Below are 26634 nucleotides of genomic sequence, written 5' to 3' on the forward strand. Positions count from 1 at the left end.
TAGGGACCCCAGAGAATGACACAGATGACTTTACAGCCTCTCAGACGGGAAATAGGAGATGAGATTTTGTTAATATGGCCATGCTTTTTGTTTTCTTCTGTTACTTTTTATTAAAAACTGGATAATGTGGGCCCGGCAGCGTGGCCTAGTGGCTTAAGTTCTCTCCTTGAATGCGCCCCGGGATCCCATATGGGCGCCGGTTCTAATCCCGGTAGCTCCACTTCCCATCCAACTCCCTGCTTGTGACCTGGGAAAGCAGTCGAGGACGGCCCAAAACTTTGGGACCCTGCTTCCGCGTGGGAGACCCGGAAGAGGTTCCTGGTTCCCGGCTTTGGATCGGCGCACCGGCCGTTGCGGTCACTTGGGGAGTGAACCATCGGATGGAAGATCTTCCTCTCTGTCTCTCCTCCTCTCTGTATATCTGACTTTGTAAAAATCAATAAAAAAATCTTAAAAAAAAAAAACTGGAGAATGTAACACGGAAGGAAAAGTCATGTTACATAAATACACAGCGTAAAAACTATTCGACGGACACCCATGTGATACTTGGCCTAAGCAATATTGCAGTGCCAGCCTACAACAAACTCCTCAAGGTGGACAGGTGGGTGGTGCAGTGGGTATGACACCCACCTGGAATGCCTGAGTTCAGCTCCCAGCTCTGATTCCAACTTCCCGTTCATGTGCAGCTAGGAGGCAGCAGGTGATGAATCAAGCCATCAGGTTGGATCCCTGCCACCACCAGGGGACACCTGGCTGGAGTTCCCAGTTCCTGGCTTCAGCCGGGACCAGCCTGGCTCAGCCTTGCCAAATGTGGGCACTTTAAAAATAAACCAACAGGGCCCGGCAGCATGGCCTAGCGGCTAAAGTCCTCGCCTTGAACGCCCCGGGATCCCATATGGGCGCCAGTTCTAATCCCGGCAGCTCCACTTCCTATCCAGTTCCCTGCTTGTGGCCTGGGAAAAGCAGTCGAGGATGGCCCAAGGCTTTGGGACCCTGCACCCGCGTGGGAGACCTGGAGAAGGTTCCTGGTTCCCGGCTTTGGATCGGCGCGTACCGGCCCGTTGCGGCTCACTTGGGGAGTGAATCATTGGGGAGTGAAGATCTTCCTCTCTGTCTCTCCTCCTCTCCGTATGTCTGACTTTGAGATAAAATAAATAAATCTTTAAAAAAAAATGAACCAACAGATGGGAGTTGTCTGTTATCTCTCTGACTTTAGGTGGTTAGAAAATTAAATTACAAAACCCTGAAGAGCTCTTTCTCAATCTTAGTCCCCTCTTTTCCTTTAAAAGTAGCTATCATCTGGACTCCATGATAGATGATTGCTTCGTAGTGTCTCCTCCTGAGCCTTCATCTCTGAATACTTGAAATGTTTTGTTTTGAGCTTTGTGTGAATGATGTCACAGAGTATTTCTTTTCTGTTTCCTTGTGAATAAGGAATTATGTTGTCACTTGCAATCATAATTTTCATCATAAAAAAAACATGATGTGGAAGCCTGTTAAAATCCCACGGCATTTGGTATGGTTCATGACAACATATCCCCTTCCTAAACAGAGCTGGAAGAGGAGCTGTTAGGCTCCAAATACAAACAAAAGATAAGAAAAGGGAAAGTCTGGTTGGCCAACTTCATCAGTTCATGCTGTATGTATATGTAAGTCATGAACCATAACCAAATATCTACAAAATACATATTTACATCTATATATGCAAATGCGTATTTTAGTTTTGACCGTCAAATCCAGTCTCAAAGTACCAATGTGTCCGGTCCAGCAGAACAGTCAACGGGGGTCGCAGTCAACCTAGGAGAGAATGAGAGACAAGAGACACAAAGAACGGACAGCAAGACAGTATGTCTGATCAAGCTGACACTTTATTATTTTCGATTGAGGCTTTTTATATTTTCAGTAACTAAGGCTTGGGGAGGAAAGGAGAAACTGGGATGCAAGCCATGGTCTCCAGACCGATTGTTCTTAAGCAACCAGCATATCAACAATAGTGTAGGTAACAAGTAACAAGATGTTGGCAGGTACAGCATAAATCACATTCTGAAACAGCTGCTGGAAATAATTAAAACTAGGCGTGTGATCAGTTTCATAACCTCTTTCCCAAGCATCTAGCCAACTGGGGGTTTTCCACTGGCCTGTAGTTCTATATTCAAAATGGCTTCAGTGTGGCTATAGTACACGGCTCCTGACATCAATGAAAGGAAATGACAACCAATGAATTTATGCTATGGAGAAAATGTTTTTTTAAAAAAGTTTCACTGGGGCTCGGCATAATGTCCTGGTGGCTGAATCCTCACCTTGCATTGCCGGGATCCCATATGGGCCCCGGTCCGTGTCTTAGCTGCTCCATTTCCCATATGGCTCCCTGCTAGTGTCTTGGGAAAGCATTAGAAAATGGCCCAAAGCCTTGGGATCATCTAACTGTGAGGGAGAACTGGGAGAAGCTCCTGGCTCCTGGCTTCAGATATGCTCAGCTCTGGCTATTGTGGCCACTTGGGGAGTGAATCAGCAAATGAAAGATCTTTTTCTCTGTCTCTCCTCTGTATATCTATCTTTCCAATTAAGAAAAGTCTTTTAAAAGTGCTTCATTAGCATTTTGTGGGTACACTACAGTGTTTGAACACTTAGAGAATAAATTTATCAAGCCAGACAAAGAAACTCTGTATTCCCTTGTGTTGTCTTCATGCTTGGAGCCTACCAGCATCTCTGCTTCAGGTCTTTAAACACAGTATGATCATTTATTATGAACCATAATCACCCCACCGTGCTATGGCCGATAAAACTGCTTCTTTTTGTCTTTGACAAACCACATTCCTTTATGTCTCCCTCCTCCTTCCTCAGCCTACAATAGTCATTTTTCTATGTTTGAGTTGACTGCTATTAAATTTTCACATCTAAGAGAAAAGTTGTAATATTTATCTTTCTGTGTTTTACTTGTTTCATCATGATTTCAAGAACTCCCCATTTTATTGCAGATGTCAGGATCTCATTCTGTTTGTGGCTAAATAACGTTCCTCTATGACTATGTAGTATATTTCGTTTGTTCATCCATCCTCCATCCGTTTCTGGGCAGCTACACTGATGTCCTATCTTGGTTATTGTGAATAGTGCTACAATGAAGCAAAAGCACAGGAACTGCTGTTGCGTACTGATTGCCTTTCTTTTAGACACACACCAAGAGGCGCAAGAATTGGCTCACACGGTATATTGATTTAGGCATTTGAGAAACCGCCATGCTCATTCCTATAGTGGCTGCACTAATTTGCATTCCTACCAATAGTGTATAAGCATTTCTCTTTTTCCACATCCTAGCTGGCATTGTTTGTTTCCTTAGAATCATTTTTCTATTTATTTTGAATATCCACTATTTATTTTCTACTGAATTGTATACTTTCATGTGTTTTCATGGTGGTAGGTAGCCTTCTTTTCATGGATTTGTAGGATTACTTTAAGCATCTGTTGTAATGTGGTGCTGAATTCTTTCAGTGTTTGTCTTGTATTTTTCTTCCATTGATGACTGGTGGCTTCATTGGGTGAAGTCTTTTTGGTTGATAATTTTTTCTTTCACAACTGGAATGGCCAATTCCATTCCTTCATGCCCAATAAGGTTTCCAGTGGGAAAAAGAATCTGCTAAAAACACAGGTGTGCATGTAACTCTTACATGCTAATTTCATTTCATTTCACCTGGGCGAATTACCAGGAATGACATGGTCAAGGAATGTGGAAGATCTATGTTGGGATCTCTGATAAATCTCTAGGTTTTCATAATACATGTGTTAGTTTGCATTCCCACCAATAGTGAATTTTATGCTACCTTTTCCCCATTTCCTTGGTAACATTTGTCTTTTTTTTTTTTTTTAACTTCTTTGGCTTCAGTCACTGGATGCTGAAGTGTAGTCTCCACGTATCTTGAACTGCTATTAATGGCCACAAAGGCAGAGGTCTGAGGAATTCTTTTCAATCCCAGCAGGTGCACCTGAGAACCAGTGAGAATGGCCAGCATCATGGCAATGCCAGACTCAAATGTAAGGTACATGCAAGGACTGCCTATTTCCATCATGGCTCAAGACAAGCTCAAGGAGGGAGCAAGAATGGGACAAGACCCAGGTCTATGGTGGGCATGTGCTGCCCTGGGAGGAAGCATGGCATGTGGAAGGACAACTGAAATCTACAGAGGTAAGTACGTGGCTTCCATGATCCTGGGAGCAGGATCCTGCTTGCAGTGCCGGATCACCCGCCCCGTCCAGCACAGGACATTTCTTGGGCCGAGGTGACGTGTTGACTGTTGTAGCTATGGGATGGTGGTCCTTTACTAGTGAGATATCTGGGAGGTCCAAGGGATGCCAAGGTGAAGAAGTTTCTATTCCCCAGAGCAGCATGGATTCCAACCATGTTTCCTCTCTCAGCTGGCCTCACCCTGCTGCCAGGGTGGACTGGGGCCTCTGTGAGTTCCTGCTCTGGGGCTACAGGTGATTCCTCTCCCTGAGCCCCTGACTCTGAGGGCTGGGGATCCCTCCTGAGTCTGGAAGTACCAGAAGCCTGAATCCGTGCAGATGGTGTCAGCTAGGCTCTTCCATGTGCACCTTGCCCTGCAGTGGGGGGTTTGGCCTGGCCACAGGGCCAAGGTCACGGTGTGGTGCTTCGTTTCCTCGCCTTCTGCTGCCATCCCAGGTCTCTGCCTCTTGCAGGATTCTCACATCCGCTTTACTGAGTGTCCCAGATTCCTCTGCAGGCACTCACCTGGTCATGCAGTGGTTACTTGTTATTTTGGTCCTTCTTCATGGTCAAGGTGACAAATGCTGAGCAGACCCATTCAGCCATCGTAGAGCACCCAATAGTTATGCTTTTATGATTCCTGTGTTGGCAATTCTCAGTTGTCAAACTTCTGTGTCATTTTGATACATATCCTACAATTGCATTTTTATGTGTTGTGTAATGATTCAGCGCAGGTATAATAGAAGCTCACTTCATAGCTTAGCTAAGATATAATATATGTGTGATAAAAAGATACAATGTATGTGTGATAAAAAGCATATCTTATGAAAACTCTTTATTCTCTCCTACGTTTACTATTTTTTAAAGGCATGGGTTATGGTCAAAGTATTCTAAATATTCAGTTAAATGTGTTCTTTTTCTATGGGGAATAAAAATATTGTAATTTAGTGCTGTATTTTATCAAACACTTCAGTGAGTTATTATTTTACAATGCAGAAATGATCTTTTTATGTGGCATAACTGGCAAATCTGGGGAACAGAATCACATAGAGCTGTTTGTGCAGAATGTACTTCTCCTGTGGAGTGTTAATGGATTGTTTATTGCAGAGCAGGTTAAAGTCCTGGAGGCAAATACATTTAGATTACATTCTAAGAAGCAAATTCCTTGTGGTATGACTTTTGGCCTGTTCATGGGCATTCTGAATCTTAAAGAGGGAAATAGCCTATGGCTTTTCTGCAATTAGTTGAGCACAAAACACTGGTTTTTAAATCACCTTATGGCACCACATTTTATAAAAGGAGTAGAGGGTAAGGTGGACTTAGCAGTGGTATTCATCTGGAAGATAGTGGAAATTCAGGCTCTGTGACTTCTAAGTAGGATGGTGTTGGATAAGTGGCCCTCTCTAAGACTCGTTTTAATCTGTGAAATAAGCCTGATAGCTTCTAATTTGTATGATTTTCATATGGATTGTGAATAATTAAATGAGGTCAATATGTAAAAGGCTGTGATAGACCATAGCTCCCAGTGTGACAAGTTGAAAGGGAAAATTGATCAACTAAAAAATAAAGCCATATTGGCTACAAAGGCATCTGAAGAAGTTCAGTTGCGTATGAGAAAGAACCTCGGCCTGCCTGTTGGCATTTATTGGGTCTTGGACAGGAGAAGTGAGGACAGCAGGGGGCTTCCTCCTTAAGGGAAAGGAGATCTGAGTTCACTACGCCACATGGGCACATTCAAATGTTTGTTAATTATACCTCAAGAAAGCGGAGGAAAAAATAAAGGATGAAAACTGTAAAATGTGCACACAAACCATAGGAAAACTTTGTAACTATATTAGTGTGAGACAGAGCTCTGTGCCTCGGGGTGCCTGCCAGAGTCCCAGCTACGAAAAATGTTAACCAAGGGCTGAGTGCCATCCAGCTCCACATGGGCACCAAACCCCTGCTCCTCCCAGGGTGTTGCCTTCCAAAGGCTGGGGGCTTTGGGGAAACAGCTTTATTCCTGAGAACTAAGAAGCAATTAGAACAGCTTCGTTTGACTTAAGATTCCCCTGGTCACCTCACCTGACCACCCCTAGATGCTGCCACCCAACCCGCCCCTGTACTGACCTTCACTCAGGCAGGTGCATTCAGTGGTTCCCTTACCCTTTGTCTCTCTGCAGAGGTTGGCAGATGGCAGCCCACAGGTGCAAACTCCTCTGCAGCCTGTGTCTGCATCAGCTGTGGGCACAGAATTGTCACATTTTTTAAAGTAGATGGGGGCTGGGGGAATCAAAATGTAGGAATCAGAGACTGTATGTGACCCACACAACAAAGCTGTTTCACCCTTGGCGGAAGTTCTGCTGTGCCCTGTTCCTCACACTCATGTTCAACCTCACAAAATCCTTGTGCATTTAATCCCACCTGATCCTCTTTACCTCAGAGGATCTGAACTAACACAAGGCGTGCCAAGGAGCCACTGTGGGTCAAGAGGCTGTTTCCGTGGTGAGCATTGCGCCGAGATAAATGCTAGCACAAGGTGGCGATTTAACTGCTGTGGTGTTTACAGGTAGCGACAGCAAAATAAGCTACAGGAAGGAAATGTTGTAGAAGATAGAGTAAAACCAGGGTTTTGGAGAGAAGAATGGTCTGTGCCCCCAGAAAAGCTGTGTGGATGGCCTGCAGAAGGATAATGAAGGCTGAGGGCTGTGAATAATGATGGCTGAGTGGGAGTGCCAGCCCACATGCAGGAGCTTGTAAGGAGGCCCTTGCTGTCTGCAGCGAAAGGTCTAATAAAGTTGAATCAGAGTTTTAGAACTGCAGCAATGTGCGAATGCAAAGGCAAAGCAAGTCCATGTGACAAGAATGGCCCTGGGAGAACCAAGATGGCAGAATAGGATATGGACATATTTAAACAGAGAAGCATGAGCCAATGTGAAGCAGAGAGGGCACATTTCAGGAAATAAAAGAGGACAGAACCACAGTGGAGGGGCATCAGGAGACTGACAGACACAGGAAAGCAGCAGACACAATGGTATGGTGTTGCAGTGACTGATATCCCAGTGGCATTCAGCAAGCAGTGATCTGAATCGCACCGGCGGCCGGAACTCCACCAGCAACACGTGAGAAGGGACGTTCACTGGGAGCTCAGGAAATGAACCCAGACGAAGAACTGCCCGTCCTGCTGGTCTGTTTGATTTGACCAGGAGCAAAGACAGAGCAGCAGGTCCCTAATGGGCAATGCGGGAACAGCGCATGTGCAGTCGCTGTTTTCCCTGCAGTCTTGAAGTTTTTCCACAGAGTTCTTGATCTGCTGGTTTTTAGGTCTGAGAACTCCTCAGACCTATCTTGGGTAGAACCTATAGGATGCCACGTTGTTGCAATTCACTGAGCCAGAAATGAGTTTGCTCCCAGCTCAGTGCATGCGCAGTACTGTCCATAGCCATTGCCTCCCTATACAAAATGGTGCCTGACTCAGCTTTAGAGGGCAGATTGGGCTGTGAAAGCTACCCTGTTCCTGCACCACCTGTCTGGGACATGCCGCTTTGTCTCTTCTCCTGGTCAAATGAAACAGACCAGCAGGACAGGCAGTTCTTCATCTGGGTTCACCTCCTGAGCTCCTAGTGAAAGTCCCTTCGCACCTTGTTGCTGGTGGAGTTTCATTGGGAGTCCAGCTGTAAGTTTTTTTTCTTCCTGTTGTTGATTTTGTATTGGGGCTTTTCATTTAAGAGGATGTATAATAACTGTGTAGTGGAGACTATCCTATCCAGATGTGAGGATACAATGCAATATGCATCTCTACTTCCAGGCAAAGATGGACTCCCATTGAAACTGTTAACTGCATCTTGACAATAGGATGCTGGACTGTCTGCCATTGTCCATGTCCGCAATCATGGACATATGACTGTTTATGAAGAACTATACTAGAGTAATAATATAGGAGAACTCAGTGGGGGAGGGGGAGGAAATTTGGGGTAAGGATAAGGAAAATCCCAGCGCCAGTGGAACTGTATCACAAAATGATTTAAAAAAATGGCCCCAGTTGATGGAGGCATCTGGACAGTGCTTTTCCCTTACAACCCCTGGAGTCCCCCGTGCCCACAGAAGTGACCTGGTCCTTAGCTTCACCCGAAGCTGGATGCCAGCCTATTCCCTCCTTGGCAGCTATTGCCCCCCTGGGACAGGGAGTAGTTTTTTTCCTCCCCCAGATGCGAGGCCATGAAGCAGGATTAAATCAAAGCTGAGCATGCCAAGGATGGATCGATATACCTGAATTATTTCAAGAGCTAGCCAGCATGTACCAACTGAAGCCAGGAAAGTATCACTGGCAGTAGACGCTGGAGAGCAAAGCTGGGTAATAAACAAGAATCTACTACCTTTGGCACATGCTCTCCAAAGCCATGTTTTAGTACCTTAGCAGAGACCTCAGGGGAGATTAAATTTGCTGCTGAGATGATTCTCAGGAGCCTAGCAAAATGAGAAATGCATGTCCTAGCAAAGTAGAATTACCTCAGTTGTTCTGGCAGGTGGCAAACCAGGGGATAAGGTGACAGGACAGACGGCATCCTAGACTGAATTGATTGTATGAACTTTCAAGGCCGATTGCCAGGAATGACCGTAGGAGAACAGTGATGGTATGCGTAACCCCCGAAGCCGGGGGGCCATCACTGATGTCAGGGCCTCCAAGGCCACAGGGCCCTCGTAGGGGATTGTGGAGACGGTTGACAGCGCCCAGTGTCCCTTAAGGGAAAATAGATGGGAAGCCAACAAGGGACATGAATAAAACAACAAAAAAAGGGTAGAATTGTGTGTTGGGAGGACGAGGACAAGAAACTGATTGGGTTTCTGACGTTTGAAACTGAAGGATTTTATCTTACTACATTAAACTTTTTATAAAAGGAAGCTTTTACCTACCCATGAAGGAATTTGCACCAAATAGCAATTTTTCCCCAAATGACAAGAGCTTGTCTTATGCATTTTTTTTAAGATTTATTTATTTTTATTGGAAAGGCAGATATACAGAGAGGAGGAGAGACACAGAGGAAGATCTTCCATCTGATGGTTCACTCCCCAAATGGCCGCAATGGCTGGAGCTGAGCCAATCCGAAGCCAGGAGCCAGGAGCCTTTTCCAGGTCTCCCACACGGGTGCAGTGTCCCAAGGCTTTGGGCCGTCCTTGACTGCTTTCCCAAGCCACAAGCAGGGAGGTGGATGGGAAGTGGAGCTGCCAGGATTAGAACCGGCGCTTATATGGGATCCCGGTGCGTTCAAGGTGAGGACTTTAACTGCTATGCTATCGCGCCGGGCCCTTGTCTTATGCATTTTTAAGCTTGGACCACGCCCCTCATCAATGTATAGAAGCGACCCCAGCTGTTCTCACTAGCCCCTTGGCCCCAGAGATCTTCTGGCATGGCGAAAAGGTCTTTTGTGGAAAGCAGAACTGACTCACTTCTTGGGAAGAGAAAATTATGAGTATTGAAGTGTTCAATAGCACCCCAAAAGAGCACAGATAAAAGTATATGACATGTCTCAACTGAACCTGAACTGTGGTTATGCAACAAGGTGGAGGAATCCACCATGGTGGGAGGGTTTGGGGAGGGGTAGGGAGAATCCAAGTACCTATGAAACTGTGTCACATAATACAATGTAATTAATGAATTAAAAATAATAAAATAATAAATAAAATAAAAAATTTAAAAAAGTATATGACAAGACAGGGAGTTTTAAAAAATGATAGATTCTAGATTTAGCACTTGCTAAAACTCTGGAACCACATTTTACAATTATTTTTTATGAAACTAATGCAGCTAATATGATCTAGGATGCATAAAATATAAGAATGAAATCTCAAAGTAATCTTTAAATGTATTATTTTTTTTTTTCTGGCTGAAGTGAAAATTGAAAAAAAGATCTCAAAAACTTTTTTTTCAAAGTACTTTTTCTCTTGATAGCACTGCCAACAATGCCCCCTAGTGGTAAGCCAAACCAAGCCGGACCAGAGAATAAAAAAAAAAAAAAAAAGCAGCCCTGTTAATCTCATCGCTACAATTTTAATGAAAATATGAACTTCTACACTTTGATATGGCAACTGTTGTTTGACAATACAATGATTCTTGGCAAAAATATCAGGGTATATATGTCTTAAAGCACAAGGTTTGCAAAGTCAGTTTTCCCTTGTGCTTGGCCAAACTTGGGCCTCAGCACATAAAGTATCCATCTGTAGTGTCCTATGGGGCCATTTGTGGGTCGCAGCTTCCACTGAGTCCCTCGAAACATCAGAAAACCTGCCCTGATGGATGATGTCCTTCCCAAACTCCTGCTTTGTAACCAGATGACTTGCTGGTTTTGCAATTTGAAACAACCAAAGTGACTCTACTGCCTTGGAGAGCTTATCTGAATTCTGAGCTCATCAACCAAATAAGACCCGTTTGCTTAAAACTTCTTCCAGGCACAGCGCTCAGCTGCCAGGGCGAGCCAGACACGGCAAGGATTGCAGTTACAGGAGTGAAATTTCCCCAACCCTTCCTGAGCAAGAGCTTCCCGAGGAGCCGTGGTGTTCTTGGGAAACTCCTTGTGCAGCCTATACAACTTGCCGGCCTCTGATTCTCTCATTCAAACCCGCCAATGGCTGGCTGAGATCTCGCCCTCAGATTTCTTTGTCTGCACATCCGGCTCCCTCCTGCAGGTTTCCAACGGTCCCCTCTCCTCTGTAGTGACTGAGAATATGTGTGACTTTGCAGGCACTTGGGTGTTTGGGGGACAGTTACATTTTTAAGAGAATATCTGGTTGGGATGACTTTAAGATGTTAACCTACTTTCCTGATGCAGAAATTTGTCTATTTAAACAGAAAGAAACATACCGGCAGATGCTCGGCTGTCAGTTGACAAGGGCCATTAATATTAAATCCTCCAAAAAGAGGGGGGTGACTGCATTCTATTAATGCTAAATGTTTCCTGCTTTTGCATAGATTCAAAAAAAATCTATATACTAAGTAATGTTTTCGAAAAACTCTTGCCTTTATCAACTTTAAACTGTCTCAGGAGCAAACCTGATTTTCATTACCGTTTTCTCTTTTTTTTTAAAGTTTATTTTTATTTGAAAGAGTTACAAAGAGAAGGAAAAACAGAGAGGGCTTCCATCTGCCGACTCACTTTCGGCTTGGTCACAACAGCTGGAGCTGGGCCTATCAGAAGCAGGAGCATGGAGCTTCTTCTGGGTCTCCTATGTGGGTGCAGGGGCCCAAGCCCTGATCAGAAATGGAGCAGCCAGGACTTGAACCGGCACCCAGAGCAGTTGCGAGTGCTGCAAGTGAAGGTTTAACCTACTATTCCGTTTTGTCCAGAGCTGTTTCTGGTGTGGCAAGCAGTATCTCAGATTTGTGCTCAGGTGACCGGCCTGTGTGTGTCGTTCACATCATTGCTGTTGACTTGGCTGTACTGTTCAGTCGATTATTTACATGAACCAGTGAAGCGCCTGTTTGGGGACTCTCCCAGCAATCAACTGAGAATTTCATCTATACCTAGCACTAAGCTAAATGAAAAAGACAAAGCTATCGTGTTCCCAGCTGGCAGCATACAATCCTGGGTTGCCCAACAGTACTCTGTAGAATAATCCCTGATTTCTGGGACCCCAAGACCCCATTTTGTAATGAGAGCGTTTCAGGAAACAATGGTAGTGAAAGTACTCTAGGAAATGCTGGTAGAATGTACTCTGGAAGTTCACAATTTATAACTTAAGTTTCCTGTAATGCATTAGCCTCATTTCATTAGCCTCATTGTTGATGACAATGGCTACCGTAGGGTAGTGTTGGATCATTCCATGATGGCAGAGATCTGTTATATAGCACTGGCATAATTTTCCTCAGAATATGTAATCATATTCAAACCATAGCCCTTAAGAAACTCACAAAGGATTGGTGCAATGGCTTTACTGGCTAATTCCCCAAATGGGTGCCAGTTTGTATCCCAGATGCTCCACTTTTGATCCAGCCCCCTACTTGTGGCCTGGGAAGACAGCAGAGGATGGGCCAAATGTTTGGAACCGCACACACATGTGGGAGACCCCGAGAAAGCCTCTGGCTCCTGGCTTTGGTTGGCTCAGCTTCGCCTGTTGTGGTCATTTGGGAAGTGAATAGAGGATGGAAAATCTTTCTGTCTCACCTCTCCGTAAATCTGTCTTTCCAATAACAATCTTAAATAAAGAAAAGAAAAATTCACAGAACAGTAAATTGACAGTAACTTGTAACAGGGAAACAGACACAATCTACCAAATACCTGGATTATTCCTTCTTAAATGTCAAGGCTGTGAAAGACAGAGATGAAGGCACTGGACCATTGTTAAGGGGAATACAGAGACAGGGCAAGTAAATGCAATGAGATCATGACCATGGAAAAGAATAACTGTAAATGAAATTGCCGGTATGGGACCCAGCAGCGTGGCCTAGCGGCTAAAGTCCTCGCCTTGAACGCCCCGGGATCCCATATGGGCGCCGGTTCTAATCCCGGCAGCTCCACTTCCCATCCAGCTCCCTGCTTGTGGCCTGGGAAAGCAGTTGAGGACAGCCCAAAGCTTTGGGACCCTGCACCCGCGTGGGAGACCTGGAAGAAGTTCCAGGTTCCCAGCTTCGGATCGGTGCGCACCGGCCCGTTGCGGCTCACTTGGGGAGTGAATCATGGGGCAGAAGATCTTCCTCTCTGTCTCTTCTCCTCTCTGTATATCTGACCTTGTAATAAAAACAAAATCTTTCAAAAATAAAAAAAGAAATTGCCGGTATGAGCTCCGTGTGATATACAGTAATATTAAAATATCAGGTTTGGTGCAGGCATTGTGACGCAGTCAGTCAAACCACCACTTGGGACATCCAATCTGATAGTGGAGTGCTTGGGGTTGAGTCCACCTCTGCTTCCAATCCAGATTCTTCTGATGGACCTGAGAGGCAGGTGGCCAGCAGTTGGATTTCTGCCACCCGCATGGCAGTCTCAGAGGGGGTTCCTTTGTGCTTGGTTTGGCTTGGTCCAGCCCCGGCTGTTGCATGCATTTAGGGAGTTCATCAACAGATGAAAGAGTTTCTTGCTCTCTTTCCCTTACTCTCACTTTTCCCCTCTCCCCCTCCCTCTTTCAAATACATAAATGATAAAAGTGATGTGATTATTTAAGACAACATCCTTCATCTTGAGGAACATACACAGAAGTATTTGAAAGCAAAGGAGCACTTGGGTTCCACTTAAGCTGGATAAAGCTCTCTCACTGAGCGCCACTTAGGAGAAGGGTATGTGAAGCCACTGGGTAAGGAAGGATTTTGCAAACAAGTAGTAGCAGACACACTGAGGAAAGTGAATAGATCCCTGAGAACCACTACTGGGGAGGATTTCTCTTTTTTAAATTTCATTTCTCCCAGCTTGGATTCAAGAGTGACTTGAAGCCCAGAAGTACATGCCAGGTGCGCTCAGAGGTTGTGCCAAAAGAAGCCTCCTGCTTATGTGAGCAGCAGAAAACGGTCTGCCCTGGGTGGGAAGTAGCATAATGGGAGAAACCCTCTGGACCTCCCCAGCCCCCCTTCCCAGCTCCAGTGCAATCCCACAGTGGCCCAGAAGCAGCAGGAGAGAGGTAAATGCTTAGAATTCATATGGAAAGGAATCTTTAACCAGAGCACCCCAAGTCCCAGAGGGGGAGGGAGAGGTCTTGTTGCTCTTTTTCATATACTGTGTCCCCCATGGGGTCCTTAAGAAAGACACAGGTGTCAAATGTGCCTGACCAGGAAACCAAAGCAGTGAATGTGTCTTCAGAACACCAGGAAGGGAGAGGGGCTGCGAGCAAACAAAGATCTCCCTGGGGAGTCATGGAGTGGGGAGGGGAAGAAACCCAAGAAAATGATCCCACAGAGCTATCCATGCAGCACTGGGCTCAGCTTTAAGTGATAATGCACGAATTGACTTCTAAACAGTTTCATGCTGAAACAAAGCAAGATGTTTTCTATAGCGTAGTATCAAAATGTCGTGGATCTAATCCATAACAGTTCAGCATGTAAGGAATCAGCAAATTGGGACATCTCACAAGCAAAAAGACTATCAGGAAACTATGAATACAAAAGTTGAAATGAGACACAGCTATGAAAATCATCCTCCAGTTGGTGCAAAAGCTATTGATACAAGTGAGAGTAAAAGAGAAACTTCAGAAGAAAAAAAAGAATATTCCAAATGGAATTGAAGAAAACGTTAGATTTGGAAAATGACCAACAATTAGAAATACATTGTATGGGCTCACTACCCAATGATAACTTGAAGGTAGGTCAGTAAAAATCATTCAATCTAAACAATAAATATTTTTAAAAAGATAAGCAAAGCCCAAAGGACCTATGGGACAACACCAAAAGGACAATATTTGAGACATTAGGATTCCAAAATGCAAAGAGTCAGACAGAAAGATACTTGGGGAAATAAAGCATTTTTTAAAAGATTTGCTTATTTTTTAATTGGAAAGTCAAATATACAGAGAGGAGGAGAGACAAAGAGGAATATCTTCTGTCCGCTGATTCACTCCCCCAGTGGCCGCAATGGCCAAAGCTATGCCAGTGCGAAGCCAGGAGCTTGGAGCTTCCTCCCAGTCTTCCACACTGGAGCAGGGTCTCAAAGCTTTGGGCCGTCCTTGACTGCCTTCCCAGGCCACAAGCAGAGAGCTGGATGGGAAGTGGAGCATGGGACACAAATCAGTGTCGTTATTGGATTCCAGTGCATGCAAGGGGAGGACTTCAGCTGCTAGGCTACTGTGCCGGGTCCCAGTAAATGCATTTTTAAACAACACAAAGTTGGGCAAAAACTAGAAACTTGCAGGTTCCAAGATTCTACAAACCCCATCCAGAATAAATACAAAGAAATCTACATGCAGAAAGTTCCACAAATTATTGAAAACTGAAGACAAATAAAATAATCTTGAAAGCAGCAGAGAGAGAACATATCGAACATGTCGGGCAATGAAGCTTCCATGAGTTTATACTGCTCATCAGGAGCCGTGAGAGCCAGTGAACAGGGAAGCAGTTTTACATCACCCTAGAGGAAATAGCTTCCAGCCCAGAGTTCTCTATGCAGTTCAGATACCCTTCGGGAATGCAGGCGAAATAAAGACTTTCAGATGGAAGAAAGGCAGAGAACATGTCATCAGGGCTGCTTTTAAATGTGCCCAAGAAAGTGTCTCAGAAGAAAAACCATGGGAAAGCGAATGCTCACGAACAAGACAAAGGCCTCAAGAGACGGAGAGAGAAGTAATGTTTATGGATTGGCTTTGTACAACTATCATGTCATTTTTCTTGAGGTTTATCTGTAGACAATGCAATTTCAGTTAAATCCCAGAGGAATTTTCTTATAGATGTTGACAAGATGATGTTGCAATGCATATGAGAAAGTAAAAGAGCTGGAATACTCGGAACAATTTTTCAGAAGAGTAAAATTTGAGGATCCGCAGTACACAATGTTGTCATTTCAGATAAAGCCACCATATTCAAAACAAAGTTGATACGTACACAGGCTGGTGGAAGAGGATTTAAATATCAAAAGCCAGATTACACAAATGAAACCAGCTGGTTTTGAATGAAAGTGGAAAGGCAAATCAGTGGAGAAAGTGTCTTCTCGACATGTGGTTTTGAAATAAGTGGAAATTCAGATGCGTCTCAGCCTGAACTGTGTAACTTTTTTTTTTTTTAAAGATTTATTTATTTTATTACAAAGTCAGATATACAGAGAGGACGAGAGACAGAGAGGAAGATCTTCCGTCCGATGATGCACTCCCCAAGTGAGCCGCGAGAAGCTGGGAACCTGGAACCTCTTCTGGGTCTCCCACGCGGAAGCAGTGTCCCAATGCATTGGGCCGTCCTCAACTGCTTTCCCAGGCCACAAGCAGGGAGCTGGATGGGAAGTGGAGCTGCCGGGATTAGAACTGGCGCCCATATGGAATCCCTGGGCTTTCAAGGTGAGGACTTTAGCCGCTAGGCCACGCCGCCGGGCCCTGAACTGTGTAACTTTTATAAACAGTTCATGAAACTAGAACTCAGGCTGAAAACATAGGATTATGGAGCTTTTTAGAAGAAAATAAGATAAAACATTCTTAAATATGACACCAAGAACACAGTCCGTTGGGGGGGGGGGGGAATCAACAAGTTAGGCTTTATCAAAATTAAGAAGTTAAAATAGGATAAAATGTTGGCAGGTCATGTATCTAACAGAGGACTTGAATGTTGACCCAATGATCAATGATGAGAGGAGAGTGTGTGATGTAACAGCCTAAGTGCTGCTGATGTCACATGCCTGGGTTTGATTTTCTACTCAGGTTTTAATAATGTGCATCCTGGGAGGCAGCGATTAATGGCTGAAGGGCTGGGGTCCCTCCTAGACATGGGACAATGGGGGCCTCGTTTCAGCCTGATGCAGCCTCTGGCTGCTGCATTTGGAGAGTGAACCATCAGATAGGTACCCCCTCACTCCCCAACAAATTCTGGTGTTTCAGCACAGATTTTTGAACAATCAATTGAACAACCTGACCTAAATGCATAGAAGATTTGAAAGAGATTGTGTATTGATGACCAATAAACATGAAAAAATTGCTTAACAGGGAAAATACAGCTTAAAATCATAATGTGATACTACTACATATTTATTAGAAAGGCCAAACATTAAACACGGACAATACCAAGTGCTGGTGAGATTGTAGAATAATCAGAGCTCTTAAAATTGTCAGCCACAGGGTAAAGTTTGGAGAATAGAATAAATGTCAAAAGTTTAAAACATGCTTACCATGTGACCCAGTCTCCCCATTCCTAGGTGTTGACAATAGGGAAAGACAGATTTCTGTTCACACAAAAACGTGTACACAACTAGTTACAGTAAACTGCTCATAACTACTAAAAAATTGAAAGGGCAATTTCAATGTTTATCAAGAAATTGCTGAACAGTGATCCATTCCTGTGATGCAGTACTACTCTGCACCAATATAAAGCACTGGATGTTTTATATAACAACGTGGTTACGATGGCCAGTTAAAGCATCCATCCCCAAAAGATTACATTTACATAATATATGATATTCTGGAAAAGGGTATGAAGCTGTCGGAAAAGAGAAGAGATTAGTAATTGCCAGCATTTAGAGGCAACGGTGGTGCTTGACTGTATAGACAAGAGAAGGGAGTTATGAATGGTAGTGAGCTGTTTGAGAGCCTATTTATGGTGATGGTTAAATGACCATATGTCTGCTAAACAAATAATTTAGGACAAGTACATTTCATTGTAGTTTGTTTATTTCAGTTTAACAATAGTTGGCATAAAGCCATGTAAAAGTGTGATGGCTATAATTTTTAAGTGGGCCAGAAAAATTATACACATAGAGAAACACAGATGATAGATAGAATGGGGTAGAATGAGACAGCAAATGGGAAAAAAATCATACAACTTATAAAAATTGGCTGAGTATTGAAAAATTCTTTTACCAGTTTTTTTTTATTACTAAAGATTTTCTTTAGTTTATTTAAATGTCAGAGTTACAGGGACAGAAAGGAAGAGACACACAGAGAGATCTTCCATCCACTGATTCACTCCCCAAATGGCTGTGATGGCCAGACCTGGGCTGCTCTGCAGCTGAGACCCAGGATCCTGGAGCTTCCTGCTGGTCTCCCACATGGATGTAGGGTCCCAAATCTTGGTCCATTTTCCAGTGCTTTGCCAAGCCACTAGCAAGGAGCAGGATGGCAAGTGGAACAGTTGGGACATGTGCCAGTGCCCATAGGGGATGCTGACCCTACGGGCAGAGACTCAGCGAGCTGTGCCACAGAACTAGCCCTTTGCCAGTTTTTAACTCTTCTCAAAGTTTGAAATCATATCAAAATTGAAATTTACTGCAGGAGTAGGTGCACTCCCCAGAGGGCCACCATAGACAGAACTGAGCCAGGCCAAAGCCTGAAATAAGTGGGCGGCAGAGGGGTGCTCAAGTACTTGGGCCATCTTCTGCTGCTTCCTCAGGTGAATTAGCAGGGAACTAGACCCAAGCAAGCACTCTGAAGTGATATGTCACTACAAGTGGTGGCTTAACGCACTGTTCCACAACACAGGCCAGAGAAGGATGGACGGATGTATATATGTATGGATGGATGAATAGATGGATGGATACATACATGTATATGTAAATGTGCACATATAATTATATGCATACATAATAAAGATTTTCTTTATTTTGAAAGAGTCACAGAGAGGAGGACAGAGAGAACAGAAGTGTATTTTTGGAAATGCATTTCCAAGATAGTGTTTTGTAAAAAATTCTTTTTAAGAACAGCATAGCACTTACAAGATAGCAAGACTTTTCACCGTTCACATTCAACACTCTCTGCAGCCTCTGAGCCTGAAGTAATCTCACTCAATAACCCAGGGAAACAGTCTTACTTGTGTGCCTCTTCCATCACACAAACCAGGAGCATACATTGAAAAGAATTCTCTGATCAAGCCCAGGCTTATGCAGGGAAAGTTCTGTCATTGGTTAGTGATGAATGGGTACAGACTAGATTTCTAGCAGGATGCATGCCAAAAGTTACCTAATACAGCTTATCTTCTTACACCTGAAGTGGGCTGTGGTGGGGCTCGGAAAGAAAACATGAAATTTTAGCAGACAGGATGTGATAATTTTGTTCACTACATTTCTTCAAATACTGCTCACAGCTCTATTTGTCAATGACATTTATCAGCAGCAATATACATGTTATGTAACCCATACATGCAGTGCTAAATAGTGTTACTAGAGACAACACATTGTTGCTTTTAGTTAAATCCTGGGTCACTAATTGTGTATCTTTTCGTGTCTCACCTTGCTTGTTTCTGTATCCAAATATGTATCTTGCTTGACTTTGCCTAAGTTATTGGAAAAGTCTCAGCTTTTTTCTCACCTTTCTGCGCTTTCTTCCCATGACTGCAGCCTCCCAATGCACAGATCATTTTACTTTCCCTGCCAGCATTTCTGCTGAGCATGCAAGGCAGATGTTAGGAAGATCCAAGCTCTACCCTCCCAACTAAAGTTCCAAAGGAAAAGATGAAATTTGCTTATCTGAAAAATTATCTACTGAAAAATCTTTAGTATGATTTTCCTACTTAAGAAATACAAATGATGTACAGATTTTCTAGAAAACACAGGATGCAGCCAGTCTAGTGTCAAGCACGTCTACACAGCAACCCTGCAATAAAGACCAGTCATTAATAGAATTGCCCCCAAGTATCACATACGGGGCTGTGAACTGACACCGATCCTGAATTTAAATCATTTTCCAAACCACCCAGTGAGTCAGGGAATCTCAAGCAAAGCCAAAATTTTGAAATCTATTTGCCAGATCTCCCAGAAGGGAATATGGATTTTCCAAATAAAATAAACCGCGTCCTTTTAAATTTTATCATGTGTTTCCAATCTGCTTTTGAAAATGTTTCCATGATTAATTTCAGCGAAAGATGATTGCCATTTTCTTCTTGATTGTGAAGTTTATGTGGGGAGGTCAATGACATAATCCCTCTCTTCTATTTTACTCTACTCTCCCCGAGAATTCTTGCCAACACTGACAGCTCAAATACTTTTTCTTTCCCCGTAGTCATACATATTTATTGACATTAAATGAAATCTCTTCTTCAACAAATGAATTATGAATATTATATATTGGAAAAATAATGACTACAAGGAAAGGACAGCCTGGGAAATAAGACTCCAAACTCCTAGCCCTCAGAGGACTTGAAAAATAAATTGACATTGTGCTTTCCTGAATCCCAAAGATAATGTTTCAGAAAGTCCCAAAGAAAGCCTGTAGGCTGAGGGTAAGAACCAAACATGTCTATAAAAATAAATTTCCCCCAAGCTGCCAGGACACATGCAAACTAGAGCTTTTATCTTGTCTTACCTCACACGATGACTCTGTAGATGTGTCCCAAAATGATTTTGAAAATATGCAAGCTGCTAGTAATAGGGTGCTGCTAGTAACAAGAGTGTGTAAGATTTTTGAGATGCAATGGAGAAGAGCAATGGAGCTCTGGACTGAGCTCCACCATGGAGCTGGCTGTGTGATCTTGCACAAGGAGCCTAATCTTTGCAGACATGGGTTTGCGAAGCTACAAAGTTATTGACATTAATATCTAGTCTTGCCTATCTCAGTAGGTTGTTACTGAGAACAAATAGCTAGCATTTGAGTAGTGATGTAAAAATCACCTTTTCCCTCCCAAGTATTACTTTGTTCAGTTCCTATAACAACTCTCTGGACTGAATGTTATAATTATTATTACTATCATTATATTCTTGTGACAAGTGAAAAATTAAAAGCCCAAAAATGTTTTATCAGTAAGACAGGGAAGGTAGTAAAGTGAGAATCAACCCATATCACCTATCATACCTTTGCTTGTTTCGTGGAGCATGAATTCTTTGCCCAGCGGTTCAGTTGGGGGGATTCCCAAAGAAACTTCATCTGAGGTGATCCCAGACCTGATTCTGGTGTGTGCTTGCCAATACAGGGTCTGGCGCCGTCCCTTGCCCCAATCAGCGTATGCACATGCTGCTGGTTGTTCTCCAGGGGAACAAGTTAAAGCCACAACGAGGTGTCGCTTCATGCACACTAGCGTGACAGTGTCACACGTGTTGATAAGGATGTGGACAAACTGGCATGCTTCCCACTCCCGGGTAGTAGTAATGTGAAATGGATAGTAGTTACCTGGAGACAATTTAACGATGACTAACTCCCCAAGAGAGGCTGCCTGTTTATTCTCTAAGCAAAACTTAATAACTGGAGCTTATTGAAATGAAAATGTTTTATTTTTATCAGATAAAAATAGACAAACTATAAACTTGGAAAAGTGGGTTTGTTTTAAGGATTTATGTATTTTCTTATTGTAAAGTCAGATTTACAGAGAGAAGGAGATACAGAAAGAAAGATATTCCACCTGCTGGTTTACTCCCCAAGTGGCCGCAATGGCTGCAATGGCTGAGCTGATCTGAAGCCAGGAGTAAGGAAAATCTTCCAGGTCTCCCACACAGTTGCAGGGTCCCAAGACTTAGAGCCATCCTCTATTGCTTTCCCAGGCCACAAGCAGGGACCTGAACAGGAAATGGAGCTGCTAGGATATGGACCTGTGTGCATATGGTATCCTAGCACATGCAAGGCAAGGACTTTAACCATTAAACTATTGTGTTGGGCCTAGAAATGTGTTTTAAAAACATGTCTCATTCTAGGATACTTTGAAAATTCTAAAAATGAAATTAAACAGTATATTTACTTTAGTGCAAAAAGAATTAAAAATTCATGCACATAAGGAATTTTCAAAAAGTTCATGGGAATATGTTAAGAAAAATTATGAGGACCTGGCACGATAGCTCAGTGGCTAAATCCTTGCTTTGTATGTACTGGGATTCCATTTGGGAGCTAGTTCAGGTCCCTGCTGCTCCACTTTCTTTCCAGCTCCCTGCCTGTGACCTGGAAGAGAGGTGGAGGATGGCCCAAAGCCTTGGGACCTTACACCCATGTTGGAGACCCAGAAGAAGCTCCTGGCTCTTGGCTTCAGATTGGCTCAGCTTCAGCTGTTGTGGCCACTTGAGAAGTGAACCAGTAGATGGAAGGTCTTTGGCTCTTCTTCTTTTTGTAAATCTGCCTTTCCAATGAATTTTTTAAAAATGTGAATAGCTTCAAAAAATTTATACCAAAATAAATTTATATTTTAATTTCATTTTCCCATAGACTTTTTAAAAGATTTATTTATTTTTATTTGAAAGGCAGATTTACAGAAGCAAGTAAAGACAGAGAGAGTGGGGGATTGTGCATCCTCTGGCTCACCCCCACATGGCCATAACTGCCAGAGCTGATCCAAAGCCAGGAGTCAGGAGCTTTTCTGGGGTCCACCATGTAGATGCAGGGGCCCACAGACTTGGGCCAAGCTTCACTGCTTTCCCAGGAGCAATAGTCAGGAACTGGATCACAAGTGAAGCACCTGGGACTTGAACCAGTACCCATACGGGATGCTGGTGCCACAGGGCGGAGGACTAGTCTGATGCACCACCAGGCACCCAATAGAATTTTGATATTGATATATTCAGAGTATAGGAATCCTGGAAGAAGTCTTGGAAATCAAGGAAAGGAAGATAAACATCCCAGTTATAAATATCAACAATATTACTATTAAACCAGCTAAAATTTACATTTTAAAATGACAATATCTAATTCTAACAACGGCATAGAGAAATGATTTCTTATTTCCTTATCTATTTCTGCTGAGAATGTAAAATGGTACAGCCATTCTGGGAAATTATTTGACAGTTTCTTATTATAATAAGCATCCACTTGCCATTCAACCCAGTAATCAGTCTTTTAGATATTTATCAAAAGGAATAAAAACCTATGTTCTCATGGCAACATGTGAAAACGACTTGAATAACTCTCAGGAATTGAGTGTAACAGCTAATCTCAAAGGAGGGCCTACTCTGTGATTCTATTTCTGCGTTATCAGCCTGATGAAAGTGCAGAGATGGGGAAGAAGTGGATGAGCAGGTGCAGACAGACAGGGACAGAGAGAAGGAAGGAGGTGTGCACTCCAAGCACCTGACGAGTTGTGTGATAATGGTGATTACACAGATGTACGCATGGGATAAAATGACACGGAACCACACACAGACATCCACATGCAAAAAAAATAAGTTTGTTGTTATCAAAGGTAAAAATTAAAGTCTGTTAAATGATACTATCAATGTCAATATCCTGGTTTTGATCACGTGTCACACTTATATGAGATGTTACCCCTGGAAAACTGCATGGGTGATACCTGAGGTTCTCCTACTTTTGTAACTTACTATGAACATACAGGCATTTCAAAATTTAGACACTTGTTCTGAAACAAAAAAATGGATAAGGGATTTGAACTGACTGTCCTCCAAATAATGTCTATAAATAGCAAATAAACATATGCTCAAGTTCTCAGTGTCACTAGCCACAGAGAAAATGCAAATTAAACCACATTGAGGCACTGCTACCCAAGTATCAGGGTGGCTGAAACTAAAATACAATACTCAGTGTTAACAGGGATGTGTAAGCCACTGGATCTGGCACACGTTGCTGGAGGTGCAGCCACTTTGGAAAACAATTTGGCAGTTTCTTGTAAAGTTAAACAAACATACACTTACCATATGACCCAGCAGTCTAACTTCAATATATTTACTCAAAAGAAATGAAAACATGTGTCTACACAAAGACTTGCCCGTGACAAGTTTGTAGCAGCTTTGATTCTAAAAGTCAAAACCTGGAAACAATTCAAATATGCATTAACAGGAGAGTGGGTTAACAAATCATGGTATACCCATACAAGGGAATAAATGAGTGAAATTCAGTAACAGCATTACAAGTAAAAGAATGCAGACTCGCAGCATCCATACTGTATGGGCCCATCTGTATGAAAGGTAAAGGAAAGCGAATTTACTCTACAGTGGTATAGAGAACACTGAATTCAGGCTCAACAAAGGTTGCAGGGGATCGGTTGAGAAGGAACACAAAATTAGTGATAGAATTGTTCTGGAACCTGATTGTATGGATGGTCACACTGGTGCATGTATATTCATAACCCTTTGTACATAGGAAATATATATTTTATAAATAATGTTTCCAAAAAGTTGATTTAAAAATAGTAAAATGTGAGGTCTTCCTGAATTTGCAGGAATGATAGTAAGAGATAAGACAAGATTAATTTTTTTTTTAATTTGAAAGGCAGAGTTACAGAGAGGAGAGACAGAGGGAGAGATTTCCACTTGCAGGTTCACGTCCCAAATGGCCACAACAACCAGAGCTGAGCCATGTACCTGCACAATGACTTACAAAATAGTCTCCCTGAATCTGTGCTTTCCCTAGTACCATCCTGGACTCTTTATTTGCGAGTTGCAGAAACTCAATTCAAAGTTGTTTAATTTTTTAAATAAGGAAATAAATGTGTATTATCAAGAAGGAGTGAACTAATCGTAATGGCACCAATGGACTCACCGGTTTATTAGTCCAATTCCAAAATGCTTCCCCCACATGATGGGAAAGGTTGTTGGTCTTTGCTGGCTTGCCCTGGGCCTTTCCAAGAGATGGACATCCCCGCTCTCTTTTCTGAGAGTTGGAACAGAATCCTAGAAAGGACATAGATGTAGCTAACTTGGGTCACATGCCCAACATGGAGCTAGCCAGCAGGCCAAGAGAAGGAAGGCCTGTGATAGCTGAGATCTGGGTTATGGCCTGTCCTGTGAGGGGAGAAGAGGATGAGTCGGAAGGGGCTCAGCATGAGCACCCAGGTTTTGTGACCTGCACTGGGCCAAGGGCAAGTGTGCCCGACGAACAAAATGCGGGACCACCAAAGTCGGCCTCCGGGCTCATAGACACCATACTTATTTGTACTTTCTCTGTTTACATCTGATGCTATAGCATTGAGTGCTTCAAATCTTGCAACAGTTCTCTGTTGCTCTTAGCATAGAACTCTCAACCTCTCCTAGGGTTCAGGTTCTTGTGTGCTAAGCCTTGCCTACCTCGCCGGTTTGAATCTGAGCCCCTCTCTGCTCACGTCCCTCTCTGGATATCCCAGCTTTTGCTTAGCAGGTGTCATGCTTCCTCACCACTGGGCCTGGCCCCTTGGACACACCACATGGCACTGCCCCTCAAGGGGTTCCCTCAGGCATAACTTCTTCCTTAAACTGTCCTGCATTTTCAGCTTCAGTCAGATCCTCTCCCCCAGGTAAACTTCCTCATCACACTTGGACATTTCCTTAATTGCTTAATTTTTAAAAGATTTTATTGCATTTATTTGAAAGGCAGAAAGACAGGAAGATCTTGCATCCCAAATGGCCATAATGATCAGGGCTGGGCCAGACCAAGGCCAGGTACTAGGAATCCATTGGGATCCTGTATGAGTGTCAGGGTCCAAGAACTATGGCCATCTGCTGCTTCTTTCCCAGGCATGTTAGCAGGTGGCAGATCAGAAGCAGAGCAGCTGGGAGTCAAACTAGTGCTCCCATATGGGATGCTGGTGTCACATACTGCATGCTGTAATAGAGTTGGGAATGTGGACATATCATGATAAATATACTTGAATGGATCTAATCAATATATTTCAAAAATCAACAAATATCAAAATATCAAAAGATGCTGTCTTCTCTTTACTGGAGGGAAGACATGCCCACTTGGGCTGTTGGGCAGGCATGTAGCAGCCAGGACTGGGGAAGCTTCCCCCCTTCAGGAAATCTCTACCTACCAGGTTGACCCAAACAGCAGTGCCAACGATGGGCTTATAAAAAAAAAAGAGGGAAAAAAACACTGCATACATAAATCTGAGGTCACCTTATTTATTTACACAGGTTGTTCACCTTAGAAACTGAAGTCAATTTTGGAGTTGCCAGGAATGGCTGTCATGGGTACATTTTCTACATCCTTTCCCTGGGTAAACAGCTTACAGAGACTCTAAAATCACAGACCTTATTTCTAAGAAGAGCCCAATGTTCACCATCCTTTGCAACGTTCTCCTCTCCTCCACACCCACTCACTGCCAAACATAAAGGTTTTGCTTGTTTGGGGTTATTCTGAGCTGAAGGAAAACTCTTCAAGAGAGGAATGTAAAAGCTGCTTCTGTGTTCTCCTTCCTGGGGTGTGTGCAGGGGAAAAAGCTGGAACTGCTGTCATTTCCATTCAAAACAGACCAATGATTGCTTTGCTTCTGCTGTATTTTTCTTAATATCTAACACACGAGTGAGGGCCTAGCATCCTAGAACCCAGGACTATGTCCATTCTTTAATGAAGACAAGTGAGGTCTTGTTTAAGGAAAACCAACCTTGGTGTCAAGTGTGTGTATGTGTGTGTGTGTATAAGACACTTTTGGATAATTCATTAAAATAACACAAACATCAAGAGAAGGAAACAGTTAAGCTTCAATGTATCCCATCATCAAACCAAAACAACGATGAAGTCTGTGCTCTGTATCGCTGGTCACCAAAGATGCAAATTTCAGGACAAAGAAAGGAAAGTTGATGGGAAACCAGGAGAACTGAGTAGGGTTGGGGAGAAAGACAGGAAAGATGGAAGGCTGCGTTCCAAGCTGAGTTTGGATCTCACGTTCCTTCTGTAGCTTGTTCTCCAGGAGTTTTCTTTACTCGGCCACGGGTGCTATCTAGTGTATGATCAAAGAGCAACGGGTACCTAACACATAGATGAGAAGTTGGGATTCACTTACTTGTCAAATCACCTCATGTTGCATGTGTTCTGTGCCTTCTGCCTTGCTCTTCCCTCCCTCTGGGAGAAGTCCCAGAGACCTGAAGATTCACTCACTGTAAGCCTATTCTACCGTGGGTGAGGGCTCAGAAATATGAGGGGTCTTTAAAACGCTCATGGAAGATGTGTACTGGAAAAAATTTCACATTTAAAAATAAAAAAAAACTTGA

General features: G+C 43.2%; 1 protein-coding gene across 1 annotated transcript in view; it reads left to right on the plus strand.

The window, feature by feature from the left end:
• LMNTD1 (lamin tail domain containing 1) overlaps positions 1–26634 on the plus strand; it is a 166897-nt gene that overhangs the window by 52659 nt on the left and 87604 nt on the right. Inside the window, exon 13 of the mRNA XM_058655675.1 lies at positions 3975–4180. The gene's annotated coding sequence lies outside the window, so the exon portion shown is untranslated. The remainder of the gene's footprint in view (positions 1–3974; positions 4181–26634) is intronic.

The sequence above is a fragment of the Ochotona princeps genome, chromosome 27 (genome assembly GCF_030435755.1).
Source record: "Ochotona princeps isolate mOchPri1 chromosome 27, mOchPri1.hap1, whole genome shotgun sequence".
Lineage (NCBI taxonomy): Eukaryota > Metazoa > Chordata > Mammalia > Lagomorpha > Ochotonidae > Ochotona > Ochotona princeps.